Consider the following 13,778-nt stretch of genomic DNA (forward strand, 5'->3'; position numbering starts at 1 on the left):
CTACATGTATTAGTTTATCATCATATACGTGTCTCTAAATACCAGACATGTGACACACTGATTAAAGTTATTGTTTCATGTTTTTGAGTACAGTCTTTTAGCTGGAATTAATTTTTGCTGAAAAGCCTTTTTGGGTGTTTTGTATGGAATTTACTTTCTCTGATTTTGACAAGTTGAATTTAAAATATAGGAAAAAAAAATATTCGCTTGATTTTACAGTAGTTTAGTATTCTACTACCGTTAAATCAAATGAATCTTTGTAAACAACATGTGTCACTTTTCAGACAGTAATGTGCTGAATTTTAAAAATACTGTTTCATTCATATTGCTACTTAATGACTGCCAGTGTCTACCGGTAACCATTAATTTTAACCAATGTGGAACTATTATTTATTTATTTATTTATTGCTTCCCTTTTGTAACAGGGGCTCACTATGTAAACTAGGAGCTGAAGTCATCAGTTTGTGGTTTGTACGGTTTCTTAGCCCGTACTTTATTAATCACCTGTAGATAAACATGCATGATATCACGGAGTTATGAAATAAAGATATCGAACTTTTGATAAGTGCTTAAAGGGGCACTTCCAGTTAAGCGTAATCTCACAACAAATTTACTTTCTAGATAAAAATTACAATGAATAACAAAAGATAGATTAACTTTGTAAACAACATAAACAATAGTGTCCCATGATTCTTTGGTGCAATCCCTGGGCTTGGAAGGTTTCCCTTTAAGACACATATCTAACCAATGATACAACAGAAAGCAAGACTATCATCGTATTAAGTAGCCTTGATGTTTTGATATTATGTCCATTTTGTTTTGTTTGGTGTATCCTTTTCTAGATTGCTAGCCAGAGCCAGTGTCTCGACAGACTGAAGACTGTCTTACACAGTTTATTGCAATTAACACTTGACTTCAAAACCCTGGTAAAACAAAGTAAATTTTTGTCACCTCGACATCAGATTTTTTATTGTCAAATTTTATTTTACCTCGTCTGCTTCTTCTTCTTCCTGTCCTTGTACTTTTTCTTCTTTCATTTTTCCCAATTCATTCCCCTTCTCAGCAATTCATCGTGTGCCTTCTGTATTTGGTAAGTTACAAGTTCTGATATAGCGTCCTTTTCATCCTTGTCTACAAACTCTTGTACGGCTCTACTGAGTCCTCTTTCACTCAGAATAGACAACTGACAATCCTGTAATATATAATTATACCATGTAACATTGCAACCATGATTCACATCTTTATATAATACCATCCGTTTGTATACCCATACTATCCCTGCATACCCAGATTATGCATGTACACCATAAACCATTTTTGTATACCCATACTATCCCTGCATACCCAGATTATGCATGTACACCATAAACCATTTTTGTATACCCATACTATCCCTGCATACCCAGATTATGCATGTACACCATAAACTATTTTTGTATACCCAGATTATTTTTACATACCCATACCAACAATGCCTCCTCAGATCCTGTCTACACACCAATACCTTCTTTGCATGACCAGATCCTGTCAGCATACCCATACCAGCCTTGCCTGTCCAGATCCTATCTGTGTACCCATATATCATCATGCATACCCAGAACCTGTCTGCACACTCATACCATCCTGCACGACAAGTTTCTGTCTGCACATCCATACCAACCCACAACACCAGCCTTGCATACCCAGATCCTATCTGTGTACCCATACCATCCTGCATACCCAGATCCTGTTTGCATACCCATACCATTGTACATGACAAGATCCTGTCTGCATACCCATACCATTGTGCATACCCAGATCCTGTTTGCATACCCATACCATTGTGCACGACAAGATTCTGTCTGCATACCCATACCATTGTGCACAACAAGAATCTGTCTGCATACCCATACCAATCTGCACACCCAGATCCTGTCTGCATACCCATACCATTGTGCATACCTAGATCTTGTCTGCACACCCATACCATTGTGCACAACAAGAATCTGTCTGCACACCCATACCATTGTGCACAACAAGAATCTGTCTGCATACCCATACCATCTTGCACAACAAGATTCTGTCTGCATACCCATACCATTCTGCATACCCAGATCCTGTCTGCATACCCATACCATTCTGCATACTCATACCAAAGTTTAGGCTCAGTGACCACAACCTTGGAATTGAATTGGGAAGAAAGAGTAAACCAAAAACCCCAGAAAATGAAAAAACTTGCAAAAAATGCAATTCAGATCAAATTGAAGAAGAAAGGCATTTCATCTTTGATTGCAATTTCTATGAAGCGGGGAGAGGAAACACGTCTTGAAGTATTTTGAAATAAAAATTAATGAGTTGTCCAGAATGGAAAGCTTCTTGAAAATAATGGGAAATAATATGGCTTTATCATATTATTTAAAAAATACAATTTTCTAAAGTTAAATATTTTACTGTGGTCTGGGAGAACCATGCTGCTTTTTAATAAATTTTTCAGAGATTTTCTAATTTTATTTGATTCTTTTGTTGAATTTTAGTGTATTTTAATTTTAGTGTTTTAGTGTGTCTTATTTTATTTGTCTTTAGTAATCATTTTTTACCTTACTAAACCCACGAATGGTTAAGTTGCATAATATAAAGTTATTATTATTATTATTATATCGATTTCCAGAAAGCATTCGACTCAGTTAACAGGGATTTTTTATTGTTTAGACTGGCCAATAATGGTATCAACGGGAAAAATGTATGTAATTTTACAAAGTATTTATAAAGATGTCAAATTATGTGTTCGGCAAGGAGGGGTTTGCTACCTGGCCAACAGAGGGATGGCATGGATCAATCTTCCTTCCGCTACACCAATCAGTGTACACTCGCCATTTTGAGTCGTAAGCTGCGTTGGTGGAATCCCTATTTTCCCTGGCCAGGACGTTTGATTTTTATGTATTTTTAGAACTAAATGACCTTCAGCCAAACATCTTAAATTTGATTGATAAACAAAATACACTATGCATATGTGTCCCACGATGTGTAAAATTTGAATAGTCCAAGGTATGCCTGATGAATATGCCCATTATGCATGCGTGGAGGTCAATCTGTGTGTCCAGGTTTAATTAAAATTAAGACACTCACGAAGAATTAATTTCTTACTTTTGTTTGGATTCTTCTTCGCTGAGTGACGTTGCTATTGTACTTCCTGGCTGACTGACAAAGAAATTCTGTAATCCATTCCACTCAGGGTCTATTCGGCATTCGTGTTCATGTCCCCAAATAACTAAATCAATGAAGTCATCAAGGAATTGTTCTGGGATGTAATTTGTTTGACCATGTTTTGATCTATGAATAAAAGAAGTGTAATCACCATTTCTACAAGTTATACGGGTCTAACTTTCCTGTAATTGCAGCATCAGCCAGGAGATCAGCATTCCACTCACTATATGCCTAGGTACAATGCTAGTAATATCTCATTACCTATTCAGATTTATGCAAACATCACACACTATGGGATGTCATAGACATCTATGTGACATTCCACTCACTATATGCCTAGTTACTATGCTAGTAATATCTCATTATCTATTCAGATTTATGCAAACATCACACACTATTGGATGTCATAGACATCTATGTGACATTCCACTTACTGTATGCCTAGGTGCAATGCTAGTAATATCTCATTACCTATTCAGATTTATGCAAACATCACACACTATTGGATGTCATAGACATTTATGTGACATTCCACTTACTATATGCCTAGGAATGATGCTAGTAATATCTCATTACCTATTCAGATTTATGCAAACATCACACACTATTGGATGTCATAGACATCTATGTGACATTCCACTTACTGTATGCCTAGGAATGATGCTAGTAATATCTCATTACCTATTCAGATTTATGTAAACATCACACACTATGGGATGTCATAGACATCTATGTGACATTCCACTCACTATACGCCTAGATACAATGCTAGTAATATATCATTACCTATTCAGATTTATGCAAACATCACACACTATGGGATGTCATAGACATCTATGTGACATTCCACTCACTATATGCCTAGGTACTATGCTAGTAATATCTCATTACCTATTCAGATTTATGCAAACATCACACACTATGGGATGTCATAGACATCCATGAGACATTCCACTAACTATATGCCTAGTAGACTGGTGCAGTCAGACAATTAATTTGTTTTTGTAGTTTAAATAAAATAAAAAATTTCGCGAAATGGAGGTGTTAGCGCGAAATCACCCCGACTGGTTTATTCTGCAGTGAATTCATTGCTATTAAGTATTCATGAATGCACATATTATAATGAGGTGGGCACGGAAATTTGTCAACATGGTAAAGGTAACACTGCAGTCCCAGCATGGCGGCACGTTGAAATTCGAGTTTGTCGTAGTCGTCGTAAATAGACTTAGAATGTAGCATAGAAACTGTAAAACGTAGGTTTTAATGTAGTTTCTAGCTGCTACAATCATCCGACGTCTTCTCGGTCAGAGGTCAGTTGAAGAGACGTTGTGATTGGCTTAGATTATTGTCAATTGGAACACTCATTAACATAATTACCCATTGAAAAATCGACGGGTTCCTGCAGTGTCGATAGAGGGCCATGCAGAATAAACCAGTCAGGGTGATTTTGCAGTTACAGGTGATTTCGCACTAACACCTCCAATTTGCAAATTTTTTTATTTTATTTAAAATACAAAAACAAATTAATTGTCCCGACTGCGCCAGTCAATATGGCTAGGTACAATGCTAGTAATATCTCATTACCATTTACATTTATGCAAATATTGCTCACTATTGACTTATTCAAATATTACTTCTTTTCACCATAGAAAAAGTTTTGTAAATTACATAAATGCAAATGTAGTAGCAAACGCTGTACCAGATATTATTAGCATCATAGATGGACATTAGTGGTGTACAGCAAGTGAAATGTGGTATACATCTGAATATAAAATAAGTCCATGTGATTACCTGTTTTGGTGAAGTACAAACATATTAAACCAATCATCTTTGTCTTCTTTCGGTCTCAGCATACTCACTTTTTTATGACAAAATAAACGGTGAAGTCGTTCATCCCGCACAGAACCTAAAATATAAATAATGTTTATGATTTATCAGTAAACCATTTCATGTTACTTACCTAACCATACATTGCTAGTTATGTTATTTACCTAGCCATACATTGCTAGTTATGTTATTTACCTAGCCACACATTGCTAGTTATGTTACTTACCTCGCCACACATTGCTAGTTATGTTATTTACCTAGCCATACATTGCTAGTTATGTTATTTACCTAGCCATACATTGCTAGTTATGTTATTTACCTAGCCATACATTGCTAGTTATGTTATTTACCTAGCCATACATTGCTAGTTATGTTATTTACCTAGCCATACATTGCTAGTTATGTTATTTACCTAGCCACACATTGCTAGTTATGTTACTTACCTCGCCACACATTGCTAGTTATGTTATTTACCTAGCCATACATTGCTAGTTATGTTATTTACCTAGCCATACATTGCTAGTTATGTTATTTACCTAGCCACACATTGCTAGTTATGTTATTTACATAGCCACACATTGCTAGTTATGTTACTTACCTCGCCACACATTTCTAGTTATGTTACTTACCTCACCACACATTGCTAGTTATGTTACTTACCTAGCCTAACATTGCCACTTGTTACTTACCTTGCAACACATTTCTAGTTATGTTACTTACCTCACCACACATTGCTAGTTATGTTACTTACCTAGCCTAACATTGCCACTTGTTACTTACTCAGCCATACATTGTTACTTGTTACTTACCTAGCCCACACATTGCTAGTTATGTTACTTACCTCGCCACGCATTACTAGTTGTTATTTACCTAGCCATACATTACTAGTTATGTTACTTACATTGCCAGTTGTTACTTACTTAGCCATACATTGCTACTTGTTACTTACCTAGCCCACACATTGCTAGTTATGTTACTTACCTAGCCCATGCATTGCTAGTTATGTTATTTACCTAGGCATACATTGCTAGTTATGTTACTTACTTAGCCATACATTGCCAGTTGTTACTTACTTAGCCATACATTGCTACTTGTTACTTACCTAGTCCACACTTTGCTAGTTATGTTACTTACCTAGTCCACACTTTGCTAGTTATGTTACTTACCTAGCCATACATTGCTACTTGTTACATACCTAGCCACGCATTGCTAGTTATGTTATTTACCTAGCCACGCATTGCTAGTTGTTATTTACCTAGCCATACATTACTAGTTATGTTACTTAACTAGCAACACATTGCTAGTTATGTTACTTACATTGCCAGTTGCTACTTACTTAGCCATACATTGCTACTTGTTACTTACCTAGCCCACACATTGCTAGTTATGTTACTTACATTGCTACTTGTTACTTACCTAGCCCACACATTGCTAGTTGTTACTTACCTAGCCATACATTGCTAGTTATGTTACTTACCTAGCAACACATTGCTAGTTATGTTACTTACATTGCCAGTTGCTACTTACTTAGCCATACATTGCTACTTGTTACTTACCTAGCCCACACATTGCTAGTTATGTTACTTACATTGCTACTTGTTACTTACCTAGCCCATACATTGCTACTTGTTACTTACCTAGCCCACACATTGCTAGTTATGTTACTTACATTGCTACTTGTTACTTACCTAGCCCACACATTGCTAGTTGTGACTTACCTAGCCATACATTGCTAGTTATGTTACTTACCTAGCAACACATTGCTAGTTATGTTTATACTTACATTGCCAGTTGTTTCTTACTTAGCCATACATTGCTACTTGTTACATACCTAGCCCACACATTGCTAGTTGTTACTTGCCTAGTCACGCATTGCTAGTTATGTTATTTACCTAGCCATACATTGCTAGTTATATTACTTACCTAGCAATACATTGCTAGTTATGGTACTTACATTGCCAGTTGTTACTTACCTAGCCACACATTGCTAGTTATGTTAATTACCTAGTCATACATTGCTATTTATGTTACTCACCTAACCCATACATAGCTAGTTTTGTTCTGCCTTTCTGTAGTAAAATTGGTGATATTTCTATTTTTTCCAGGGATGTAATTTTACCAAAGTGATTAACTAGTCCAACAACACTCAGTAAGTCTAATGCGCATGAATTATTTGGCTGTAAGTAAAAGAAAAGATAGTCAATGAAACTAGCAAGTTTATGTCCGCCAATCACCATTAAGAAGATATCAGCAAATCACCTCCAAGCTGAAGACAGCCAATCACCATTAAGAAGATATCAGCAAATCACCTCCAAGCTGACTACAGCCAATCACCATCAAATGTCAGCTGAGATGAAACCATATTAGATTTTATTATCAGCTTATGTAGATATGTGTGTACTCACTCCTGTTGGATCATCATGGTTACCATGTATTGAGAAAACAGGTATAGAAACATTGTAATTTGGATCTTCATAGTTCACTACAGGAAATCTATATGAAAATAAATTTCAAAGCATTTTAATTTGTTAAAATAAACTACGTTTTCTACAAACATTACTGGTAATCTGAAAATGTTTAACATATTTTCCAAACATTACTTGGAAAGACCATTGCTTTGTATACATCTAAGATGTGTCCGAAATAGACTCGGACTAAACAATCACCTTTATATAACTACAGTGCTTGTCATAACAAAAGATTAGTGTTTCATGCAAAATTAAAATAAAAAAACAATACCAGACTTAACATTGTTTTGACACAGGAATTTTTATGACTTTTAGGAAATCTGAAACAAGACTTAGTCTAGTTTTTTATGATAATGCGAAGCTAAATTTTATGTAATTTAATAATTTTTCAATTCCAAATGGCAATTAGTTTTAGTGCCATCATTGTTTCCATGGAAACAAGTTTTAGAACTTCCTCTTTTTATTGAACATTTTTGAATTATTTGATGTAACCTGTTGCTTAGTAAAAAATAAAAAAATTGAAATGCTCTTGAATTTTCTTGCAACGTTAGTTGTGTTAGGTTTGTACCATTTTAAGTGAATCCATCCCTAACACATTCATTGTTACTTTACAGTGTCTAATAAAAAAAAACATTCAGTGTTGGTGAACTTTGGCACTAGTTACACATGTTGAGAAACAAGTGGGCGTGACCAATAGATGATTTGCTGCACACTGCAAGATCTCATGTAAAGAAGTATGGAACAAACTTTTGCTGATTTTGAACTTGAATTTTTTTTTAATAGATGGAATAAGAATAGATATCTTACTGCATCAAAATTGACCATCATCAAATGCATATACTGTAAGAGGATTAATTATTCACTGGGTTTTAATTTTGCTTATTTCGCTGACTGGAAAATGCGCTAAGCTGAAACCCAGTGAATATGTAAAATTTAGCATGGAATACATTATCTAAATGATAAAACTGTGAATTTAAAACCCACTGAATATGCCTGAAATAGTAAATCAGCGAAATTTAAACCCAGTGAAAATTAAACATTTTACAGTAGCTCATTACTACTAGTAGGCATGGAAATAACTTAACAAAATACCCTTTTTGTTGTGTCAATTTCCAAATAATGTTAAGATGTCACTACGGTGCTATGACCTTTGTTTGTCTCGTTTTTACATTCAAATTTACACATAACACAGATTCTCACAGCGATCTATTCTTGTTTCTTACTTATTAGCTGCAAAGTTGACAGATTGGTCACTGAGGAATTCAATCTGTATTGGTTTTTCTCCCATACAATACTGTCTTAACAAAGCCATGCATCCATGCAATGTATCTCTGGATGGTTTGTTATCATGAAATAAATCACCACCGAGTAGAAGAAAATCAACTTATAAGAAAAAGTAAACATAAATATTATCAAGGCCCTCAGAACTGTCATCAAATCATGACTGAAAAGATTACATGTTTTGACAGTAATGAGAAATGTTTACACTTATTCCCCATGCAATAAATCCTCAAATGATTGCTTTTTTTTTAAAATGGCTTAATGAAACCAAAGACACATGTCTAGAGACAGGCAACTGTCGCCTTTTCTTTGATAATATCATCAATGTTTACCAGTGCTCTCGGGATTGAATCTACATCTATGGCTGCAATGATACTGTGGAGAACACCAACGACTTCAATAAAGTGTTATGATGTTGTTATTAAATGCATAGTTTATTATAATAAAACAAATAGTTACCTCAGTGTTCAGTCAATATTCCAACGTCATCATTTTAAAGGTGAGTGGAAATTTAGATATTATCTTTTCAGATTTACTGTGTGGGGATTGCTAATCACTATAAGAGCTTGGCAATATACCGTATTTATCCGGCTAAGAGCCCATGCCCGAACTAACGCCCATGCCCGGACTAACGCCCATGCCCGGACTAACGCCCACCCCCCACTTTTGATAAAATAAAGGAATTGAGGTCATATCCTAGCAAATGGCACTGAACTAAAACTTAATGTAAATATTTACTTACATTATTTTTCTGTGCTAGTTGTAGCACCTCTTCAAATGAGACGAGGGAGTCACGTCCTCTCACATCGTTCTTTTCATAATAACCTAGATGAACATCTGTAGCTAGAATGTAATATTTCTTTGTAACCATCCAATCATATGAATAATGTAATATTACATTTGTTACAATTAGATCATATGAATAATGTAATATTACTTTGTAATTATCTGATCATATGAATAATGTAATATTACTTTGTAACCATCTTTGTAATCATTTGAATAATGAAAGATTACTATGTAACCATCTGATCATATGAATAATGTAATATTACTTTGTAATTATCTGATCATATGAATAATGTAATATTACATTTGTTACAATTAGATCATATGAATAATGTAATATTACTTTGTAACCATCCAATCATATGAATAATGTAAGATTACTATATAACCATCTGATCATATGAATAATGTAATATTACTTTGTAATTATCTGATCATATGAATAATGTAATATTACTTTGTAACCATCTTTGTAATCATTTGAATAATGAAAGATTACTTTGTAACCATCTGATCATATGAATAATGTAATATTACTTTGTAATTATCTGATCATATGAATAATGTAATATTACATTTGTTACAATTAGATCATATGAATAATGTAATATTACTTTGTAACCATCCGATCATATGAATAATGTAATATTACTTTGTAATTATCTGATCATATGAATAATGTAATATTACTATGTAACCATCCAATCATATGAATAATGAAAGATTACTATGTAACCATCTGATCATATGAATAATGTAATATTACTTCGTAATTATCTGATCATACGAATAATGTAATATTACTTTGTAACCATCCAATCATATGAATAATGTAATATTACTTCGTAACCATCTGATCATGCATTTTAGAATTATGTGAATGAATAATGTAATATTACTTTGTAACCATCTGATCATGCATTTTAGAATTACGTGAATGAATAATGTAATATTATTTTGTTACCATCTGATCATGCTTAATGTAATATTACTTTGTAACCATCTGATCATGCATTTTAGAATTATGTGAATGAATAATGTAATATTACTTTGTAACCATCTGATCATGCATTTCAGAACTATGTGTATGAATAATGTAATATTACTTTGTAACCATCTGATCATGCATTTCAGAATTATGTGAATTATTAATAATATAATATTACTTTGTAACCATCTGATCATGCATTTTAGAATTATGTGAATGAATAATGTAATATTACTTTGTAACCATCTGATCATGCATTTCAGAATTATGTGAATTAATAATGTAATATTACTTTGTAACCATCTGATCATGCATTTTAGAATTATGTGAATGAATAATGTAATATTACTTCGTAACCATCTGATCATGCATTTTAGAATTATGTGAATGAATAATGTAATATTACTTTGTAACCATCTGATCATGCATTTCAGAACTATGAATGAATAATGTAATATTACTTTGTAACCATCTGATCATGCATTTCAGAATTATGTGAATGAATATTGTAATATTACTTTGTAACCATCTGATCATGCACTTTAGAATTATGTGAATGAATAATGTAATACTACTTTGTAACCATCTGATCATGCATTTTAGAATTATGTGAATGAATATTCTAATATTACTTTGTAACCATCTGATCATGCATTTTAGAATTATGTGAATGAATATTGTATTAATTACTTTGTAACCATCTGATCATGCATTTTAGAATTATGTGAATGAATAATGTAATATCTTTCTAGTTCTAATAGACAAGAGAGATTGGTAGCTTTGCAGTTTACTCTTGAAAGAGATTAACAAAATTGTACATGCAATTTTTCCATAGGTGTTGTCAAACTAAAGAAATCTTTTGCATGGTTGTTATAATCAGCTGACCATATTACACTGCAATAGAGCAGTATTTGGTAGATACTTTTACAAAAGAATGTTTTCTTGGTAGGAATTTGTTTTCTTTTTGAGTACATACACTGTATTTTTTTGAAACATCACCCCTACAAAAAAGTTCGGGTTTTAGCGTTGGTTCAGGACCAGGGTTTTCTTTTGGTGCCAAACACAGATAAATACAATGAAAACAATGAATCAAAATACAATAGTTCACTTACCCAAGAGAAATTTAATTGTATGTTCATCATCGTCGTCGTCATCACTGAAATAGCAATAACAATAACTTTTATTTTTAAACTAATTAACACAACCTTGAATAAAAGGCAGAAATGAAAGTTGAAATGTTTTATAGAAATATGAGGGCGCAATTCTGTGTTATAAATCATTAGTCTTTGCGCATGTGCACTTCATTTGTTTTCCTCCAATTTGTTTACCTAAAGATCTTAACACCAGATACAAATTCAACAATAATGAAGTGCACATGCTCTTATGGTTTATAACACAGAATTGCGCTCTCACAGAAACAAAACAAAAAATATTTGAATGGGAAATGAGACATTACAGTATCAAAACTAGTCTTTAGTGGAGGGGCATACATTAACAGAATTCTAGGCTATCATATCATGCAAACATTATGCCTAGGCTGATAGTATTTATACATGTACAATCTACTGTAAAGAGGTTAATTATTCACTAGGTTTTAATTTGGCTTATTTCGCTGACTGGAAAATGCGACTGTAAAATTTAGCGTAGAACACATTATCTAAATGATAAAACCGTGAATTTAAAACCCATATGAATAATATTTTTTTTTTTTTTTTTTATTTTTTTTTTATTAGCCTTTGGAGCGGCAAATGCCTGAAATGGCAAATCAGTGAAATTTAAACCCAGTGAAAATTAGTCATTTTACAGTACTTGCTAATGTCATCTCCTATGGTGGGCTAATGATGCACTTTGACTAATTGTGTTTAACTTTGGTGCAAAGACAAGACACAATCTTTTTATTCAACTGACTGCAGGCAATTTCACTTGAAAAATTTGTGCTAAAAAAAAAAGCATCATGTCATCAACTATTTTCAAGACTTGTCTGGGTAAATCATGGTGAGATCATTAGGAAAACTACCTAGGCTAGGGGTCAGTCAAATTACTTGCACAGTACCTATGAACAGAATCGAATAATCACCTACATGTATACAAAAGTCAAAGGTGAGACAAACATGTGGTCTTTTGTTTACTACTTAGCAGCTGTGTACCTGTGGGTTTATTCTGTGTGTATTTGGATGTTCTAATCTTGGTGATTTCTCTAGGTGCAATCCAAATACAGTAGGTGTGTCTTGTTTACCTGAGTTTTGCAAAAGTTTTAGCTGGCCAACATGTTATTTTTGTTCATATGGTTGATTCCTGGCATGATGATTTCCCCTTTTTGAGCCATGTTTTCAACTTTCTTTATCATTTTCGTATAGCAATCTCGTCATATGTTAACATTGTCGTCTATGGAAATTCAATTAGTGGTACGTTCATGCAATACTTACAATCTCGGGCGCGGCATTTTCTCCTACTCTTCTTTCGTTGGTTAAAAATGTCACAGATCGAATATTTCAGAACCAGTTTGACAACATAGTTTATAGGACGTTGTATTTTCGCTCCAAACCGAATCGAACATGCGCAGATGAATCGGGCGCCCTCTATTGATAAACAGAAAAACACAGGTCAAAGGGTCATTGTAAATTTGATTTAAAATTGAAAAGGGGCGCTCCTCTGCTCAGAGTTCATTACAAAAAGCACGGTAACTAAAAATAATTGTGCAATGACGATGTTATGATTTACATGGTTTTAAAGAATGGCTGGTTGATTTATTTTATGTCTTTTGATGAAGGTTTTTGATGCACTTTTTCAATAAACAGAAATTAAATCATACAGTGATTTCTTAAACAAAATCAGTTTCCAAAAATAAATTAAGAATTTACATTTTGAATATAGCACAGGGAATATAGTAGATTATAATGAATGTTTATCTTTATTACACTATTTTTATCATCATATGCCACAGTATGGTAACTGAAATAGTCCGGGATAAAGTGTTCATACTACATGTATTATTTTCTAGTGAGTGTTGTATCAAATAAATAAATAAAGATGAGAAAAAATCTAAATTCAAATTTATAATAAATAAATAAATAAATAAATAAATAAATTAATAAATAATAAATAATAAATAATAAATAATAAATAAATAAATAAATAAATTCTCTTGTTTGACAACTATTTATAGTCATGTTGTTTACAAGTAAGAACGCTAAACGGTTCGAGTGAGGGCGCTTTAATTTGCAAATCATCTGTTCGCCATT

At 33.3% G+C, this 13,778-nt stretch overlaps 1 protein-coding gene and 1 pseudogene across 1 annotated transcript in view; one reads left to right on the top strand and one right to left on the bottom strand.

Annotated features, from left to right (window-relative positions):
- LOC144344327 (multiple epidermal growth factor-like domains protein 8) overlaps nt 1-8,012 on the top strand; it is a 39,622-nt gene extending 31,610 nt beyond the window's left edge. The window contains exon 21 of the mRNA XM_085499386.1: nt 7,116-8,012. The gene's annotated coding sequence lies outside the window, so the exon portion shown is untranslated. The remainder of the gene's footprint in view (nt 1-7,115) is intronic.
- On the bottom strand, nt 267-13,107 carry LOC146746111 (uncharacterized; annotated as a pseudogene).
- Between the last annotated feature and the right edge of the window lie 671 nt (nt 13,108-13,778).

This window comes from Saccoglossus kowalevskii, chromosome 5, assembly GCF_978046115.1.
Source record: "Saccoglossus kowalevskii chromosome 5, keSacKowa6.1, whole genome shotgun sequence".
NCBI lineage: Eukaryota > Metazoa > Hemichordata > Enteropneusta > Harrimaniidae > Saccoglossus > Saccoglossus kowalevskii.